This window comes from Hypanus sabinus, chromosome 12, assembly GCF_030144855.1.
Source record: "Hypanus sabinus isolate sHypSab1 chromosome 12, sHypSab1.hap1, whole genome shotgun sequence".
Classification (NCBI taxonomy): Eukaryota; Metazoa; Chordata; class Chondrichthyes; order Myliobatiformes; family Dasyatidae; genus Hypanus; species Hypanus sabinus.
Window position 1 is genome coordinate 76,766,024 of NC_082717.1, and position 20,837 is coordinate 76,786,860.

The following is a 20,837-nucleotide window of genomic DNA, read 5'->3' on the forward strand; positions in this document are numbered from 1 at the left end:
GTGCCGCTGACTTGCTTGCTGTTGTCCATTATCTGAGTTTACAGCGGATCTGTAGTGACCTGGGTGACGTTGATGCAGGCTCTCACCACGGCAATGTTAACATCAGTTCGAACAGTGGTGTGATTAGCTGCTGCATTTGGATTGACATTGAGGAGGGGTGCTGGTGGTAGGTGGCAAGGTTGTGCTGGGGGGTGGGGTGGGGATGGTGTTTGCTGATTACGTTGGAAGTCTGCACGTTTGGACTGCAGTCAGGCAGGCAGATGCAAAAGCCATTCTTCACTTGTTATATTCCACAGTGAGGCTCATCTGGATTTGTGTGGGTGCATTAGAATGCTCACCAGGGGTTTGATAGCATGGACTTTTGATCTCAGAATCTATCTCGTTATGGCCTTGCATCTTACTGTTTACCTGTACTGCACGTTCTCTGAAGCTGCAGCACTCTATTATACATTCTGTTATTGTTTCTCTCTTTACTACCTAAACATGCTGATGTGATGCAATATACAGCATAGATGGCATGCAAAACAATATTTTTCAATGTACCAGGTACATGTGGCCATATAAACCTACTGAGTGTTGGTCAGGGCAGTGGGAGATACAGCAATGGAACACACCATTTGGCTCATTGAGCCTGGGCTGACACAAGAGCACATGCTTTCACACTAGCACATTGTATTCTGCACGCATTCCCATCAATTCTCTATAGGTTTTACCACGCACCTACACACCGTAGGCAATTTGCATTTACCCTAACAATCCATATGTTTTTGCCATGTGGGAAGACGATGGACAACTGGAAGAACTCTTCGCCATTATAGGGAGAACGTGCGAACTCCGCACAGACAGCACCCAAAGTTGGGATAGAACCCTGGTCGCTGGAGCTCTGCGACAGCTGCACAGCTGTGCTGCTCTCCAATTTGATGATTCATTTTTTACAAACGTTTGTAAAATAGTACCAAATAATATATTATTGTTGTCTGGGGAAGGAAATTTATCCCGAGTCTTGTCAAATAAAGTCCACCTGATTTGAAATAACCACACAGATTACTTACTGAACATTGCTAAATTGGCACCAGAATGTGTGCGCCCCCCCCACCACCCAACCCTCAGGTGTATTGGTTGTTGATGCAGATGACACATTTTGCTGTATGTTTCAATGTACATGTGATAAAGAAGACTGACTTGTGAGGATCAAGCTACTAAACTGCTCATTGTGATGTGAGTGTACTAATAATTGAATCAAGCTGACATAACCTTAGGAGCAGCACTGTGCATGTGGAAATTTCATTAATAGGTAACAAATGTGCTTAAAACTGATACAAAATTAATTTTTGGAAGAAAATTAGGACGGGGGGGTGAAACAATTAAGAAGGCTGCAGAAAGAGGGCAAGAAATTAGAGCTGGTTAGAAAATTGGGCAGTGGAACTCAGCTGTTCTGAATACTTTGCACCTTTAAGCTGACCATGGCTGGTGTATGTGGAATAGAGTCAGCAGTCTGAAATGAAAATTAACTAGAAATATTTTCTTCATTTTTCTTAAAGTTAAAGTCAAAGTTGAGTTTATTGTCAGATGCACAAATGCATGTTTCAGCACAGGTGCCAATAAGAACTTACTTGCAGCAGTCTCACAGCACATAGTGGCACATCAGCAGAGCTCACATGAAAATCATAAATTAAGCTTGTGTGTTTAAATAAACTCATATGTTTTTAGATGGAACTATAGAATAATACAGCACAAAAAGCATGTCCTTTATGCCACCAGGTCTTTGCTGACCATCAAGTATTTCGCAACATTAATCCCACTGTGCAACCTACTTTGCCTTTGTTATTCAAATGCTCATCCAGATGTTTTTTAAATGTAAGAGTACCTGTTTCCAACAAGAAACGTATTCCAGAGTACTACCACCCTCTGAGTGAAAAACATCTTTCCAGATCCCTCTGAAATTCCCTAATCCTCGCCTTAATCTTGTGCCGTCTGGTCTTAGGCAGCCCCGCCATTGGGAAGAAGTTTCTTTCAAGCTACTTTATCTATGCTTCTCATAATTTTTTTATACTTCTGTCAGTTCCCTGACAACCTCTGATGATGCCAGGGAAAACAAGCCCAACCTACTGACACAAAGTGCTGATGTAGGCTCTCAGCCCAAAAAGTTGACTGTTTACTCTTTTCTATAGATGGTGTTCCTCCAGCATTATGTGTGTGTTTCTTTGGATTTGCAGCATCTGCAGACTTTCTCATGTACGTGATACCAGCCTACTGAGTTTCTCTTCGTGGCTGAAACTTAACTATTACTTGAGCTAATTTTGTTTTTACACTTAAGTCTGTTTTAAACTGCCTGATTCCAGCACATTTGGAAACAATTGAAAAGGCTGTCAATGTCTCATCTAGACGGTCCATGGCATGGCCCAAGTTTCCATCACTTGAGACCTAGACACTCTGCTTCAGTGCAGAACCATGATCATAAGGACAATGGACCAATGTTGCTGTAAATAGTAAGAATGGTTGTAAGAATAGTGACAGAGAGAAGAGCAGTTAGACAGATCAAGCACAATTTGGCCTAATAGAACATAGAAGAGCACAGTACGGGGACAGTACTTTCTGCCTGGAGATTAGTTTAATTTGCCATCATTTTCAGCACAGACACTTATCAAGAATCTATATCAACCCATTCCCTGCATTTTTACTTAACTATTAGAAAGCCTCTTCAATGCCACCATTGTATCTGCTTCCCCCACCACCCTGGCAGCAAGTTCCTGTCACCTACCATCTACCATCTCTTGCCTCACACATACTCTTGAAACATTCTTACTGTTGCCTTAAAGCTATGCCATCTAGTACTCAACATTCCTACCTTGAGTAACAGAGTCTGGCTGTCTACCCTATCCATATCTCTCATAAATTTATAATCCTCTCAGCCTCTGATGTTCCAGAGAAAATAGTCCAAGTTTCTCCAAACTCTCCAGTTCAAGTGTAATTGTCATTCAACCATATGTGAATACCCATGAGTACAGCCAAATGAAACAGTGTCGCTGTGGGACAAAGGTTCAAAACACAGTACCAAGACTCAAACACGGCACAAGGCACATATATAGCACATTTAGTATGTCAGTAAAATACAGTCACACACAAAAAGAAGCCAAGACCCTGAGTCCATGAAAGTTGTAGCAATCTACAATTGAACACAAGACAGCTTATCTTCTGCTGAGCGAGTGCTGAGGCAGCAGTGACTCCTGCTTGGACCTGCAGCACACTGACCCTGACACCTCACTCCTGGGCGGCTGTAAACAGGCGATCCTGTGGCTCCAGGTCTCCAAATCCTTCTATTAGTGGCCTGACAGTGCAAACCCTCAAACTGTGATTTCAGTGCTTAGAAATGCAGTTCTGGATACTATTGTCATTTGGCCTTGTCATTATTTGAACACTTTTACACTCTTGCGCCACCTCTTAGTACAGAAGTTACTACATCCATTGGTTGGAATTCTTGGATTGTTTAAAATGAAGATGAAGGAGCCACTGAAAACTGACTGCAGATTCAGATCTTATTTTGACATATATAAACACTTTCACACTTTCATTATTGTCAGTGATTCATGTCTTCTGGGCATCATCTTAAGACATCCCTTGAATATGCTCTAAAGATGGATAAATTACAGAGGTCCAAGATAATGTAAGAGTATTTTCAGCAAAGAATATGCGAATATTAATATTTCTGTTCTCTGAAATATTATTTCTGTATTTGCAAAGTATCATCTTTTCTGGGTAACATAGTTAACATCACTTTAAAATGTTAAAATGCACTTATGTAACAAGCAACTAGAAATGAAGATAGACAATAAAGGCTATCTATTGACATGGTGAAGTAAATATAAATGCTTGAAAATAAATCAATGTCTTGAGAAATGCCAAAAAAAATGTATAGTTCAGTAGGAAGTATTGTGGTGAGCATTTGGTCCATAATGACGGATGAGGAAGCTTGTTAAATTCAGCCACTGTTTTATTATGATAAACACAAAAACAGACTGGGCACTCTGATCTGCTGAGAGAACCTGCTCAGTCACATACAGATGGGGGAGGTGATTAATACACACCCTGGTTATAGTCAGAAGTGACCCACAAACACACATGTGAATAACTGCATAACACAAGCTAAAACGTAACGATAAGTGAACTTGGACATCCCACCATAATCCCACAAAAGCATTTTAACACAAGAACAATAAACAGCACTGGTCATTAAGAAATGCGGGGTGGGCTGTTGACCATGCCCCTGTGAAGCATCACGATATGTTATTAAATAAAACTGAAATTATCTCTAAGTTACTGAAGTCAGATTGATAATCAAATGGAGATAATATCAGATTTACTTGAATGTCAAATGGAAGGGTTTTTTTTATACTTTGCAGGTGTGTCCCTCCTCCTCTAGAGATGACAACAAATAACTGGAGATGAAAAAGTACCTCAATAAAACCCAGGAATGCACCTTGTTAAAATCAATGAGCTGTTGCACTGAAATTGAGGAGAAAAAAGTGCACATTTAATTGCCTATCAACTCAAGGGTAATAGGTTTATGAGAAACAATTTCTGAGTTAATGGATTATTAATAAAATCTAATCTGGCAGTTCAGAATATGGTTGAAGGAGTTCTATACTGTCAAGATCATGTTTGTTTTAAGGTAGACTTAGATATTCCAAAGAACTTGGACTTGGAGGGTATCACTAATGGCAAGGGATATTTACCCTTCAAAGAATATTTTTCAAACAAATTATTTGTTCATTATCACTTTGTTGTTTCTGGGAATTTCCTGTTGATAAATTGTCTGTTGTTATTCTTACATAACAGCAGTGATCTCAAAAAATACTTATCCATACAGCTCTTTGGGACATTCTGGGAGTGGTGAAAGGGATTATAGAAATTGATGACTTTCTTTCTTTAAAGTGAATTCCAATGAAGTGAAATGAATTGTAAGTATTTTTGATTTCTGATTCTTTAAAAACAGAATGAAAAATTGTGTTTGATTATTGGAGAGAAATGTTCAGGGGAGGGCTGCTGTGGGTTACAGTTATAGTGGAACTGGATTGTGCAGGCAAAGTACAGTACATACCTTCTGGTATAGTGCACATTTGTTACTCCTTACCAATGACAAGAAAACAAGAAAATAGGAGGAGGAGTAGGCCACTCACTCCCTCAAACCTTCCACACCATTCAATGTGATCATGTCTGATCTATGCTGGCCTCATATACTCCTCTCTGCCAGTTCCCCACAACCCTTAATTCATTGTTCTTTCAAATACTTATCTGCCAGCACCCTGAATATCTGAATATATCTAATGATCTGTCATCCATCGTTCTCCGAGGCAGAGATTCCCTACCTTTCTATACCCCTCAGTTTTAAATGACAAGCCCCTTGCTTTATAGCTGTTTCATATTGTGTATGCCTCTTCCACTAATGGAAACATATCAACACCTACCCTGTCAAGCTTCCTGAGGTTTTTGGAGACACAAGAAACAGCAGGTGCTGCACCTTCAAGCAGTACAAAAAAGGTTAGAAGAACTTGCTGGGTCAGGCGGGATCCATGGAGGGAACTCTACGGTAGTGTCTTGACCCAAAATGTCCACTGTTCATTTCCCCTCATAGGTGCTGCCTGACCTGAGTTTCTCCAGCTTTTTGTGCATTGCTCCTGAAGTGATTATTTGTTTGAATAACACATTTCTAGAAATATTTTTCTAGGGCTAAAGCAACATTATCTGAATTAAAAGAAGATAAACCCCTGTTGACAATCAGATCTTCTAGAGAAGATTGGTAAGAAGGTGTTTTATAAGATTAGCTGAGTTGTAACATGTATTAATGATATTTCATTAATTCATTATGTTGAATCTTTGTGGCTTTCAAGACAGAATCTCCATTGTCTTTAAACAAGGAGAGCCTAAAGTTAAGATGAACTTAATTATTGATTGGTGGGTAAAGTGTTTACTCTGGAATGTTCTTGTAAGCTTCTTCTAATATCAGAGACATCTTCATAAAATGTCCAGTCTTTCACCTTTCATGGAGCATGCCATCTCATTTGGGAAGTGTTGATTATGACAGATAAGTAATATTAATAACAGGTGCTTTAGATTTGGGTGCTGTTGTGACTTTTCATTTGTATCTGTTGATCAGTTTGTTGGATTATCCTTTGTTTATCTTCCAGACAATGGCTGGAGTATTGTTTCACTTTTACTTGGTTGGTAATAGTCTGGCCTCTTTCTCAAAAGCTTGTGGGGATCAAGTTCTATTCTTAGAGGTTTCAGTGGTGTACACTCTCAGAGCTGCTATTTTTCCCATGGATCTGTCTCAGGTGGATATAAAAGATCCCTTGTTAGTATTTCAAAGAACAGTTGTATCTTTTTAAAAATGTTTATTTTATTTAGTGATACAGTATGGAACAGGCCCTTCTGGCCAAATGAGCCACACTGTCCAGCAGCCCACTTATTTAAGACTAGCCTAATCTGAGGACAATTTACAAACGCCATTTCCAGAAAAGTTGGAATATTTTCCAAAATGGAATAAAAACAAAAATCTGTGATATGTTAATTCACGTGAACCTTTATTTAACTGACAAAAGTACAAAGAAAAGATTTTCAATAGTTTTACAGACCAACTTAATTGTATTTTGTAAATATACACAAATTTAGAATTTGATGGCTGCAACACACTCAACAAAATTTGGGATAGAGGTAAAATAAGATTGAAAAGTGCATAGAATATTCAAGTAACACTGGTTTGGAAGACTGCACATTAAGCGGGCTAATTAGTAGCAGGTGAGGTATCATGACTAGGTATAAGAGTAGTGTCCATCAAAGATTCAGTCCTTGCAATCAAGGATGGGTCATGGCTCACCCCTTTGCACCAAAATTCATGAGAGAATTGTTAGCCAGTTCAAAAACAACATTTCTCAACGCAAGATTGCAGAGAATTTAGGTCTTTCAACATCTACAGTATATAATGTGAAAAGATTCAGAGACATCTCAGTGCTTAAAGGGCAAGGTCGGAAACCACTGTTGAATGCACATGATCTTCGAGCCCTCAGGCGGCACTGCCTAAGAAACCATCATGCTACTGTGACAATTATAGCCACCTGGGCTCGGGAGTACTTTGGAAAACAATTGTCACTTAACACAGTCCGTCGCTGCATCCAGAAATGCAACTTGAAACTGTATTACGTAAGGAGGAAGCCATACATCAACTCTATGCAGAAATGCCGGTGAGTCCTCTGGGCCTGAGCTCATCTCAGATGGAGCGAAAGACTGTGGAACCGTGTGCTGTGGTCAGATGGGTCCACATTTCAGCTAGTTTTCAGAAAAAACGGGCATCGAGTTCTCCGTGCCAAAGATGAAAACGACCATCCTGATTGTTATCAGCGAAAGGTGCAAAAGCCAGCATCTGTGATGGTATGAGGGTGCATCAGTTCTCCCGGCATGGGTGAGTTGCATGTATGTGAAGGTACCATTGACTCTGAGGCGTATATTAGGATTTTAGAGAGACGTATGTTGCCATCAAGGCAACGTCTCTTCCCAGGACGTCCATGGACAATGCCAGACCACATTCTGCACGGGCCACAGCAGCGTGACTTTGTAGACACAGAGTGCGTGTGCTTGACTGGCCTGCTGCCAGTCCAGATCTATCTCCTATTGAAAATGTATGGCGCATCATGAAGTGGAGAATCAGACAATGGAGACTACAGACTGTTGAGCAGCTGAAGTCTTATATCAAGCAAGAATGGACAAAATTTCCAATTGCAAATCTACTAGAATTAGTATCCTCAGTTCCAAAACGATTAAAAAGTGTTATTAAAAGGAAAGGTGATGTAACACAATGGTAATCATGCCTCTGTCCCAACTTTTGTTGAGTATGTTGCAGCCATCAAATTCTAAATTTGTATATATTTACAAAATACAATTAAGTTGGTCAGTAAAACAATTTAAAATCTTTTCTTTGTACTTTTGTCAGTCAAATAAAGGTTCGCGTGAATTAACATATCACAGATTTTTGTTTTTATTGCATTTTGGAAAATATCCCAACTTTTCTGGAAATGGGGTTTGTACAATGACCAATTAACCTACTAACCTGTACACCTTCCGACTGTGGGAGGAAACTGGAGCACTTGGAGAAAGCCACACTGTCTCGGGAAAACGTACAAACACTTACAAATGGCTCAGGAATTGAACTTTGAGCTCTAGAGCACCCTCTGCAGTAATAGCATTGCACTAAATGCTATGCTACTATGACATCCTTTTGGCGCTCTGTCCAGTATTCCTCAATGAACATCTCTGGGCATCACTATATTGATATTTTTGGGACTTATTTTAATTGGTTCTGAACACTGGTCGTTGTTTTCATGCTGTCACCCCTTACGGATTGTATCATGTACTTGACTGCTCACTTATTGCTGTGATTTGTCGCTGAAGGTGCTAGATAGAGTCAGTGAAGGATCCTCATTTGAAACAAGCACTACTTTGTTTGAGCTTCTCCTATCCCAGGCGTATCGTTCTCCTCCCTGCATTCAGAAATTGACTTCATTAGATGCTAAAGAAACAACCAAAAACATATAGTTATGTGTGACCTTGCTGAGTGCAAGTTGGCTGCCTGTATGTTAACAGAGACCAATCTTCAAGGAAGTCTTTTGTTGCCTCTTCGTGCTTTGGGGAAGTCCTGAAGATGTCAATGGTTCCTTAAGGTTGTTAATGCTGGGGGGGGGGGGGTTGTGGGGAGGGGATAAGCTCCCACTAGCCATTGAATGCTTCCAATGGTGGGCACCTCAAATAGCCTCCGATAATCAAATCCAGCTCCTGGTCTTCATGTGTGGCTTAACTATTAAGCCTGGTGGAACTGCTTATACTACAGGAGAAGGGGCAAAGGTGGGTTACTGACACCTTAAAATCAGGTGCGTCGGGTAGATGGGGCTCGTCAGCTGTGCTTGGCAGCTTATTTAGGAGAAGGAACTGAACTCAAAGCTCCGCTGCCTTGTGGCTATACCCACTCATGGGGAAGGCTGCGGGAATAAACCCTGAGGAAAATTCTGGAACTCGAGTCCCTAAGGCAGTCCTAAATTGAGTTCAATGTTGACTGGCAACTCCTGTGATGCTGCTGCTATCAAATTGTATCGGTCTCTGCCGTTCCTTTGGTTCGTCAGATGCGTGGAGAGGGGGAGCTTGCTACATGGGCAATAGCTTGCTCTCTATATTGTACTGCCCGGGCTTACATATCTAGACAGCTAGGATGCAATATCCATGGTCTACTCTGACTGACTGAGGCCACACACACACACACACACACACACACACACACACACACACACACACACACACACACACACACACACACACACACACATCCTCCCCCACCCCCGATGTCAATAAACTATTTAGAATTTCAAGGGTCGAAATTAGTTTTGTGCAAAACAGCTGGTGTTGGATCCATTGCCTATCATACACTTAATCTGTTACTTGATTCCACTGAAGACAACAGAGTTGAAGATTGGACATGGAAATGGTTTTACTAATTGAAGCAATATTCTGTGCTACTTGCTTAAAGGTACCTTGGTTGAGGTATGACGCATATTTCTGTTGTGGTCAAAGTCCTAGTTGAGCTGCGTCAATGTCCACAACAATCTTATGAAAGCACAATCAATTATCTGTCACATTGTAGGTACAAATGTAGCATTAGTCAATCTGTGTTAAGATACCCATGCGCTTCTGCACTTTTGCAATACTTAGATATTTTATCAGATTTACGATCTGCTTCTGTACCTTGAACTTAAAAAGAGATTTCTGGATAGGATGGAACGAAGATGGCGCCAGACGGCGGTGACTTTGAGCTTATCTGTGGATACAGCCAATATCTCTCATCTTCCTCTTCAAGGTGTACAGGGTTCTGCTGAAGACCCTGACCTAGAACCACACACAAGCTTCGGTTTCTTGCGGTGATGGGACCCACTCCCAGGGCTCACTGACTGACCATTTTTTAGTGTCCCAAGGGTGCGGCCTAGAAGACAAGCACGTCTTCGGGGTTCTGAGGCTTTGTAGCCATATGGTTGAGCTGATTCTATGCCAGTGTAACAGACTGGAGTGTCGCAGGAGTAAATGGGATAACAGTGGGCCAGTCGGGCACTCTGTGCTTGGAGAATCATGAGCGCTCTCTCTGTCATTGTTGGGGGAGAGTCTGTTGCTGATTCTCATGTCAGAGAACTTGGAGGAAAGACACGTGACAGACTTTAATACTGTAAATCAGTGATTAGCTTTGTTTATGTCTCCCCTCTCACTGAGTGACACCTCACTGCCCCTAGGAAGAGAGAGAGCCTATGGTATGTCGAATTGATAGGTGAACAACTATATTTTGTTGTATCACAGATCACGGTCTTTCTTGGGGGCTTTGCTATTGCTTGCTTGGAGGGTGCTGGTGCTTTTGCTGAAGTAAGTGGAGAGGAGAAGGGTCGATTCTTTGCTTGTGCATGGAAGGGGGAGTGGGGGGGGCTTTGGGGTTCTAACATTATTTACTATCACTTGCTTTCTGGGGCACACTTCTGTTTTCATGGGTATCTGTGAAGAACAAGAATTTCAGTTTGCATATTGTATACGTTCTCTGATATTAAATGGAACTACTGAATAATTGTTTTGCAGTTCACTGCTTCTGTTCTCACTTTCTCTTCACACGCTGAACCTGCAACTCTTGTCGTTAAGATCTCCCCCTCTGATGACATTGAGTATTCTGCTCTCACTCTCTCTTTTCCTCTGGGAACTGCTTTCCCAGAGATTGCTCTCGGTGACAACGACAAAATGGAATTATTAAACTAAACTTTTTCCATGCTTTTCAAAGTCATGTTAAGTAAACATACAGAATTGGTTGTTTAGTGCCAGACCCAGCTTAGAACATCCACTTTCATTTTAACAAACTTGCAAACAGATTTTGTGGCATTGCAAACTCTCCACAGAGGGACCAAATGCTTCCCTATTGCACAGTTTTGTTCCATTAATTCATTTCTAAACCAAGAGGTTCTTTTAACTTAAACTAAGCCATTTATATTTACTTCACATAAAATGGCAAGGAAAAGTTAAAAGGGCATTTGTTCAGCTTGTAGATGAACACCAACATAGATCTGTTGTGGCAGCCAAACTGGTTCCATTTTGAAGCAAAATACTGGAGGAACTCAGCAGTTCAAGCAGCATTTTATGGAGGAAAAGAAACTGTCAGTGTTTCAGGCCGAGACCCTTCATCAGGTGTATGAAGAAGAGGGCAGAAACCAGAATAAAATGGTACCTAGAGGGAAGGAGCACAACTGGTAGGTAATGGGTGAATCCAGGTGAGAGGGAAAGGCAGGAAGGTAGGCTGAAAGAGGATGTTGTAAGAAGCTGGGAGATGGTAGTTGGAGGAGGCAAAGGGCAGTTGTCATCTGAACCCTTAGTGCCTAGGTGGCACATGGGGCAAAGGGCAATAGACCACAGAAAGAAGGGGAAGGAAGTGGGAAGAAGGTGAGGGTGAGGATGACGGGCAGGGAGGAGAAAGAGAAGGAGCAAAAGGGCCAGAGGGGTAGGGGAAAACAAAGGTGCTGGTGAGTGGTGGGAAACAGAGGGGTGTGGTTACTGAAGATGGAGAAATCCATGTTGATACCATCAGGTGATAGGTGCATCCAGGTGAGGGGGAAGGGAGATAATCTGAGAAGCTGGGAGGTAATTTTTCAAAGAAGCAAAGTGTTGAAAAAGGAAGGATCTTCTGGGAGAGGGCAGGAGGCTGAGGAAGAAAAGGAAGAAAGTAGGGAACCAAACTGAGAAAATTGAGGGTGATAGGCAGGTCATGAGGGCAGGGGAAGGGAAAGAAAAGAGTTAAAGGGGCCTGAGGGTTAAGGGAACGTAAAGGGTGGGATTTGCAAAAACAGAAGGGAATGGTTACTTGAAGTTAAGGAAATCAACATTGACAGCATCAGGTTGGAGACCAGCAAGATGGAATTTGAGGCATTGCCCCCCCCCCCCCCAGTCTGTCTCGGGCCTCAATATGGCAGTAGAGAGGTCATGAATAGACATGATGTTGTGGGAATAGGAAGTGGAATTAGAATGACTGATGACCAGGAGATCCTGGCTGTTACAGTGGACAGAGGGAAGAGGCTTGAGAAAGTGCAAAGGGGCTTATCAACAGCAGCAGAGAATACAGTGAATGACACTGAGGCATTCGCATGTGAAATGGAGCCCTGACCAGATGGAGTGGTCTGGGCTTTGAATGGTGGTGAGGTGGGAGGTGTAGCGGCAAGTGGAACACCTAGCATGATTGCAGGGATAAGCACCTGCAGGCAAAATAGTGAGGGGGGTCGTGCGGACAAGGGAGTTGTGGCGAGAGTGAACCCTGCCAGAAACGGCAGTGTGAAGATTTGCCTTGTGTTGGGATCCTGGTGGAATGGCGTGTTGGATACGGAGGCTCATGGGGTGGTAGCCAAGGACGAGGGCAGCTCCATCCCTGTTACGCTGAGTGGGGGAGAGTGATATGGTGAGATCAGATGTGTGGGGAAATAGATAAGATACAGGTGAGGGTGCACTGACAGCAGTGGAGGGGAATCCCTATGATTTGTAAAAAAAAGAGGATGTCATGGATATCCTGGAATGGAAGGGCTCATAATGAAGCTCATTTTGTAGCTTTTGTATAGTCCTCATGCTAATCCCATGTGTCAAGTAAGGACCAGAAGGTCTGATATAACTAGCTATACAAACATGGTATTAATGGTCTGAGTGTTTCAGCTATCAGCTTTCCTTTACATCCATAGACCTGAAAGAGGTTTTAAGTTGTATCAATGGAGACACTGTACCAAATATGCAGTGCATGCTTGTGTAGATAGCAGAGGCAACTTGCAGCCTCATAGCAACACACACAAAACGCCAGAGGAACTCATCAGGTCAGACAGCATCGATGGAAATAAATAAAATCGACGTTTCAGGCCGGTGACCTTCTTCAAGACACAGCGTCTGCAGAATTTATCATGTTTATGATTTGCAGCACCATAACATATTTAACATAGTAAAGCAGCCTCATGTCTTCAAGATGATTAAACTATAATTTCATTTTGATCCATTGAACAATATAATCTGAACGTGGCTTCAACTGGATTACATTTTCGAGTTGCATTCTAAAGGTACTCTGAATTGTGAATATCTCTTAGAAGTATCCTATAATCCAGAGAGACTTGTGCAAATCTTATGGTATTTGAATATTATGGAATTCAATGATCCTGAAAGCATATGAGATACCTGAATAATTCTTGCATTGTTTTCCTTTGTAGTGGGGAAACTTCATTTTAAGGTTCATTTGCTGGCATTGCACTGAGGCAAGATTCAAACTCTTTGCCCAGGATCTCTATAGACACACGGGAAAGCACTAGTTTTCTGGATAATTTGGTAAGTCACTAAGGAAGAGAAGCTAAAGAAATATATAGGATGTGTTCTGCATGTTTTGCTAACCTTTTATGAATACAGTCAGGTCTAGCTCATTAAAAGCTAAAAATAAATTACCCAGTTCACAGAAACTTTGTTTTATTTAAGAAGGGAAGCCAGTTTTATAACTGACTTTCTTGGATTATGCATAATAACAGAAAATTAAATAAAACCAGTGTTTGCAGTTTACAGGCTTAATATTTTATTATCAAAACCTAGGGCCATTAGTAGGTTATCCAAATAGCACAGCTACACACCAGTGCATTGCAATTCTCACAGGCCATTTGCATTTTTCTGGTTCATGCTTTCAATTTACCCTACAATAGTTAGTGAGTGGAAAGGATAATTATTTTTGCATGATTAACCTCAAGGGCATTTTAAGGAAATTTTCCCCATTTGATGGCTTACAATGTGCAGTGTCATCGTGTTGAGGAATTTAGTGTTTTTTTTTGCTATTTCTGTTGTTGCCTTTCAACTGTGCTTTGGTTGAGAAGCTAAACTGAACCAAAACAATATTAAGGCAAAAAGAACAAGTCAGGGTTTGGGAATACAGTAGTGAAAGACTCCTCTCCAGAGTATTCCCACCATTTACAATGTACAATCCTGCAACATGACAGATACCTTGCTGTCAGGATGAGCACAGCTCTAACACCCAAAAGATGCTCAATAAAATCATCTTTAAGAAACTGATTCTGTCCCTCTATCGGTACAGTGTACACCATTGACATGATGTATTGCAGGAACATATCAGAGTTTCTCTGTATGCCATTTCCCCCTGTAACAAATTAGGCCAAGGATACTGGAAAATCACCACCTGCAAATTCTCCTCCAAATCTCACACCTTTCTGAATTGGCAATATGTTGTCTGTGCTTTGTTTTTGTTGGGCTGTCATCTTGCAACTCCAGCAGCATTGTGGGAGTACTGTCAGCAAACAGAATGCATCAGATCAAGGGCAATTACTAAAGGTCAATAAGTTTCACCTTTTCAGCAACATATACATTTGTACATCTGCACATGTATACACTTACACAAACCAAATATGCGTGCGTACTCCATGCACACATACAAAACACCATTCTGGTAAGATAGTAGTGGCCACTCTAGGTCCAACCAAAGATACAATTGCTCTTTTAATTACTGCAAGATACTACTGGTTATCAAGAAAATTGAGATCTGTAGATCTACTCCATCAGCAAGTTGTTCGACAGCAGAGGAGCAGCAGCAGGTGGAATTGTGTTGGTGACTGCTACAGAAAGGCTTGAGGGTGGTGTGCAGTCCAACAGTGTGTAATTGTTTTCCTTGTTGATGCAAGACCCTGTTGGACGTGGGTAATGGAGAATTCTGCAAACCCTATTAACTGGTTTATTGGCGAGACCGATGGCAGGGTGGTTGCGGCGCCTCAGTTGAAGTGTGGATTAAGCCTCATGCTGTGGGCTCACCTGTTACAGCTGCCCAGGACTGGAGATGCTGGAGGCATCTAGGGATTGGCTGTGCTGGATTGGGTGTTGTGCAATGATCCGGAGGTGATAAGAGAGCTTAAATTTAAGGAACCCTGAGGGAACAGTGATCACAATATGATCAAATACACTTTGAAGTTTGAGAAGGAGAAACTAAATTCCAATTTGTCGGTATTTCAGTGGAACAAAGAAAATTACCATGGCATGAGAGGGGAACTGGCCAAGGTTGACTGAAAAGGGACACCAGCTAAAAGGACAGCACAGCAGCAATGGCTGGAAGTGTAAGGGAAGATGTATTCCAAATAAGGGAAGTGTGAGACAGATATTCTCAAAATAAGAAGAAATCTTTGAAAGGAAGAAGGACACTACAGTGGCTGACAAGCTAAGTCAAAGCCGAAGTAAAAGCAAAAGATAGTGCAGACAGGGAAGGCAAAGCTAGTGGAAAGATAGAGGATTGGGAAGCTTTTAAAAACTTGCAGAAGGAAACTCAGAAGGTCATTAGGAAGGAAAAGATGAGTTATGAAAGGAAGCTGGTGACTAATATCAAAGAAGATACAAAAAGCTTTTTTAAGTATATAAAGGGTAAAAGAGAGTTAAGGGTAGACATACGATGAATAGAAAATGATGCTGGAGATATTGTAATGAGAGATACAGAGATTGCAGTGGAACTGAATGTGTATTTTGCATCAGTCTTCACAGTGGAAGATGTCTACAGTATACTGGACATTCAAGACTGTCAGGGAAGTGAAGTTTGTGCAGTGAAAATTATGATTGAAAAGGTGCTCAGGAAGCTTAATGGTCTGATGGTGGATAAATCTCCTGGACTTGATGAAATGCACCCTCAAGTTCTGAAGGAAATAGCTGGAAACATTGTGGATTCTGTCAAAAATCAGTAGATTCTGACATTGTAAAATGTTACTTTGCTATTTAAGAAGGGTGGGAGGCAGCAGAAAGGAAACGATAGACCTGTTAGCCTGACATCAGTGGTTGGGAAGTTGTTGAATCAATTGTTAGGGATGAGATTATGGAGTACTTGGAGACACATGACAAGATAGGCCGAAGCCAGCATGGTTTCCTGAAAGGAAAATCCTGCCTGACAAACCTTCTGCAATTTTTTCAGGAAATTACAAGCAGGCAGACAAAGGAGATGCAGTAGATGTGGTGTACATGGGTTTTCAGAAGGCCTTTGACAAGGTGCTGCATATGAGGCTGCTTAGCAAGATAAGAGCCCATGGAATTACAGGGGAGTTACTAGCATGGGTGGAGCATTGGCTGGTCAGCAGAAAACAGAGAGTGGGAATAAAGGGATCCTATTCTGGCTTGCTGCTGGTTACCAGTGGAGTTCCACAGGGGTCGGTGTTGGGACTGCTGCCTTTTACGATGTATGTCAATGGTTTGGTCTATGGGATTAATGGATTTGTGGCTAAATTTGCCGATGATACAAAGATAGGTGGAGGAGTGGCTAGTGTTGAGGAAGCAGAGAGCCTGCAGAAAGACTTAGATAGTTTAAGGGAATGGGCAAAGAAGTGGCAGAAGAAATACAATGTTGGAAATTGTATGGTCATGTTTGGTGGAAGAAATAAACGGACAGACTATTACTTAGGTGGGGAGAGAATTCAAAATGCAGAGATACAAAGGGACTTGGGAGTCCTTGTGCAGGATACCCTAAAAGTTAAATTCCAGGTTGAGTCGGTGGTGAAGAAAGTGAATGCAATGTTGGCATTCATTTCCAGAGGTATAGAATATAGGAGCAAGGATGTGATGTTGAGGGTCTATAAGGCACTTGTGGAACCACACTTGGAGTATTGTGTGCAGTTTTGGGCTCCTTATTTAGAAAGGATATACTGACATTGGAGAGGATTCAAAGAAGATTCAGGAGAATGATTCCAGGAATGAAAGGGTTACTGTATGAGAAATGTCTGGCAGCTCTTGGGCTGTATTCCCTGGAGTTCAGGAGAATAAGGGGGGATCTCATAGAAATATTCCAAATGTTAAAAGGCCTGAACAGATTAGATGTGGCAAAGTTATTTCCCATGGTAGGGGAATCTAGGACAAGAAGGCATGACTTCAGGATTGAAGGGCGACCATTTAGAACAGAGATGCATAGAAAATACTTTAGTCAGAGGGTGGTAGATCTGTGGAATTTGTTGCCACAAGCTGCTGTGGAGGCCAAGTCATTGGGTGCATTTAAGGCAGAGATAGATAAGTACTTGATTAGCTAGGGCATCAAAGGGTATGGGGAGAAGGCAGGTGAGTGGGGATGACTGGAAGAATTGGATCAGCCCATGACTGAATGGTGGAGCAGAGTAGATGGGCCAAATGACCTACATCTGCTCCTACATCTTATGGTATTTTGGTCTTTTGCTCTTATAGGCGATGTGGCGTGGCGTGTTGGGTTCTGGCCCCTCCCATCAGTGCTGCTCTCCAGTGTTTGCTCAGTGGAAGATATTGGATTGCATTTGTCTGCGGACTGCTGAGGGTTTGTTCTTGCCGACAACATTCACGTACCGTTAATTTCCAGGACTTGACACCCAGGGACTTGATCTATATTATATGTTTTTGTGTCTATATGTTTACTGCTAGCTTATATGTACTACATGTGTTGTGTATCACCGTTGGTACCGTGTTTTGCACCTTGCCCCCGGAAAAATGCTGTTTAGTTTGACTGTATTCATGGGTATTCATGTATGGTTGAATGACAATTGAACTCCAATTTGATCATGTATGCACACACATATAAACCACAACTCAGCATTCAACACCATCATTCCCTCAAAACTAATCAAAAAGCTCCAAGAACTTGGCCTCAATACCGCCTTGTGAAATTGGATGCTTGTAGATCTCAGTCAGTTTGGATTGGCAACAATATCTCCTCCACAATCTCCATCAGCACATTCACACCACAGGGATGTGTGCTTAGCCCCTGCTCTACTTGCTTTACACCTATGACTGTGTGGCTAAGCACAGCTCTGATGCCATATTCAAATTTACTGATTTCACCACTGTCATGGGCTGAATCAAAGGTGGTGATGGATCAGCATATAGGAGGGAGATTGAAAATCTGGTTGAGTCATGTTATAACAACCTCTCACTCAATATCAACAAGACCAAAGAATGAATTGGAGACTTCAGGAAAGGGATACCAGAGGTATATAAGTCAGTCCTCAGAAGATCAGAGGTGGAGAGGGTCAACAACGTAATTCCTGGATGTTACTATTTCAAAAGACCTTTCCTGGGCCCAGCACATAAGTGCAATTGCAAAGAAAGCATGGCAGCAGAGCCTCTACTTCCTTAGGAGTTTGCAGAGATTTGGCATGACATCTAAAACTTTGGCCAACTTCTATAGATGTGTGCTGGAGAGTACATTGAATGGCTGCATCACAGCCTGGTAAGGGAATACCAATGCCCTTGAATGGAAAATCCTACAAAAAGTAGTGGATTCAGCCAAGTAGATAATGCCCTCCTAACCATTAAGCACATCTGCATGAAATATTGTGGTAGGAAAGCAGCATCCATCATCAGAGATCCTGATCACTCAGATCTTTCTATCTTCTTTCTGGTACCATCAGATAGAAGGTACAAGATTCTCAGAAACAGCACTACCAGAACAGTTACTACCCTCAACCATCAGGCTCTTGAATAGAAGGGATTACTTAAATCAACTTCACTTGGCCCATCATTGAAATGTTTCCACAGTCAATGATCTCACTTTCAAGGACTCTTTATCTCATTATCTCATCTTTTTGTTATTTATTGCTATTTGTTTATATTTGCATTTATACATTTTCTAATCTTCTGCATTCTAGTTGATCTCTCATTGATCCTTTTTTAGTTGCTATGCTGTAGATTTGCTGAGTATTCTCACAAGGAAATGAATCTCAGGGTTGCATGTGGTGACATGTACTTTGATAATAAAATTTACTTTAAACTTTTTAAGTAATAAAAATCAGAATAACTGTATCTTAACGAAGTTAAATGATTTTGGATATGATTATGTGCCTGATTTAAAAAGTGGGAAGAATCAATTCAGATCATTACCATTGATATTTGTGTTTTACGTTTTTTAATGACAATTAAATTCCAAGAGGCAGTTTCAGTGACATTAAAGATATTCAAGGCCTCGAAGGACGAAGAATGAAATGGAGTCATCAACCCTGTCATGGTCGAGAGATTAAGAGATTTTTTTATATCTGATGAATGTTTAGACAGTCCTAATTGTTTGCCCGAACTCAAGTCTGCCAGATGGCAGAAATGGTATATTCTCCCCACTAGAATGGCCTGAGAGCAAATGTGTACAGCTCATGTACCAAAGAAGGTGACAGATGTTATGATGTTTCACATAGGCTGAAAATTATGTTTATATTTGTTTATCTCAGAGTTCTTTTTATGACCTTGGTTGAGTATTTGTCGCATGAGTTGTCGCTCATTTGGCAGCAGGCTCATTGTGAGCCATATGTTTCTAGGGTTAAGTCATTGACAGAGACATAAGCCCCAAAAAAAGCCTAGTTTGACATTCTCATGCCTGACTGGGGGAGTGCTGCACTGTTCAGAACATTCGCAGAGGATTGTAAACTCATCCAGCTCCATCGCAGGCACTAACCTTCCAACTATCAAGGACATCTTCAAAAGGTGATGCCTCAGTAAGACAGTTTCCATCATGGACCACCACCCAGGACATGATCCTTTCTCATTACTACCATCAGGGAAGAACACACTCTGTTTTAGCAACAGCTTCTTCTCCTTCACCATCAGATTTCTGAACAATCCATGAACACTGCCTCATTACTTTGCTCTCTTTTTGCATTACTTATTTATTTTTTATATATTTCTCATTGTAACTTGCTGTAGTTTTTGATGTATTGCACTGTGCTGCTGCTGTAAAATGGCAAATATTATGTCAGGAATAATAAGCCTGATTCTGATTGTGAAGGTGTTGGCTTTTGGATAACAGGTTAATCTGTCATCCTGTCTGCCCTTGGGGTACATGTAAAATATCCTAATAGCACAATTTAGATGCATTGGGATTATTAGCCCTGGTGTACTAGTCAGCATTTAGGCTTCAGTTATCTTTCCATTATCAGTCTGATATTTGTGGGAGATAGTCGGACAAATTATCTTCTGTGCTTCTGCATTACTAATAGTGGACCTTTGATTTTACTTCACTAACCACACAACACTTTGAGACGTTTGTAGAACTCGCTTTGTATTTTTGATTGATGTTTTTGATTTCAAATAAATGCAGCAATGTTGAAAAGTAACATTTCGTGGTCCCCAGTTCCCGGTCTTCCTGTTCACACTTCCCTCTCAAATGCTCCTCCATCAAACTTCTCACCATTCTCCTATCACTGTTCACCTTCACTTGCACCAGTCCTTGAATCTTTCACCTTCAGTGTAAGTGGTGAATTACATATACCTGTCTGGACACGCTCCCCCCCCCCCCCCCCCCCCGCTGACTGCTCCTGTTGCTCCTCCCACAGACCCCGGTATAAAGGCGATTGGAGGCACTGCTCCTCCCTCAGTCTCCAGGATGTTGTGTGATAGTGCTTTCTCTTCCAGCTAATAAAAGCCTATCTCTCGCCTCACGTCTCTGAGAGTTATTGACGGTGCATCAGCGTATCCCCTGGGGAAATCACTGAATTAGCGTGCTCCTAGGACCATGAACTAAATGTTGTAGCAGATGTGGTGCATAAAAGTCAGGCCAGTTCAGGCTTAATGATGTTCAGCCTATGAATGCTTTTTCAACATTAGCCGGATGAGCAGAAACCAAATAAAGAAACTGCATAAAGACAATGTAGTCAGATTTGCCTTGCACACTGGAAATTCCAGTATCAGCTTCTTAGTCACATCATGCTCAAACCTTGCTTTAACTTGGTGTTCTTTCCATTCCACATCACAGTTAATTTACTTTCAGAAGCTTGATTATGCACCTATCC

General features: G+C 41.5%; 1 long non-coding RNA gene across 1 annotated transcript; it reads left to right on the forward strand.

Annotated features, from left to right (window-relative positions):
• Nucleotides 1-202: 202 nt before the first annotated feature.
• Nucleotides 203-20,328, forward strand: LOC132403031 (uncharacterized). Its single transcript, XR_009515165.1, has 3 exons — nucleotides 203-5,797; nucleotides 13,296-13,410; nucleotides 17,278-20,328. It is a non-coding gene; the product is annotated as an uncharacterized LOC132403031 (long non-coding RNA).
• The last annotated feature ends 509 nt before the right edge of the window (nucleotides 20,329-20,837 follow it).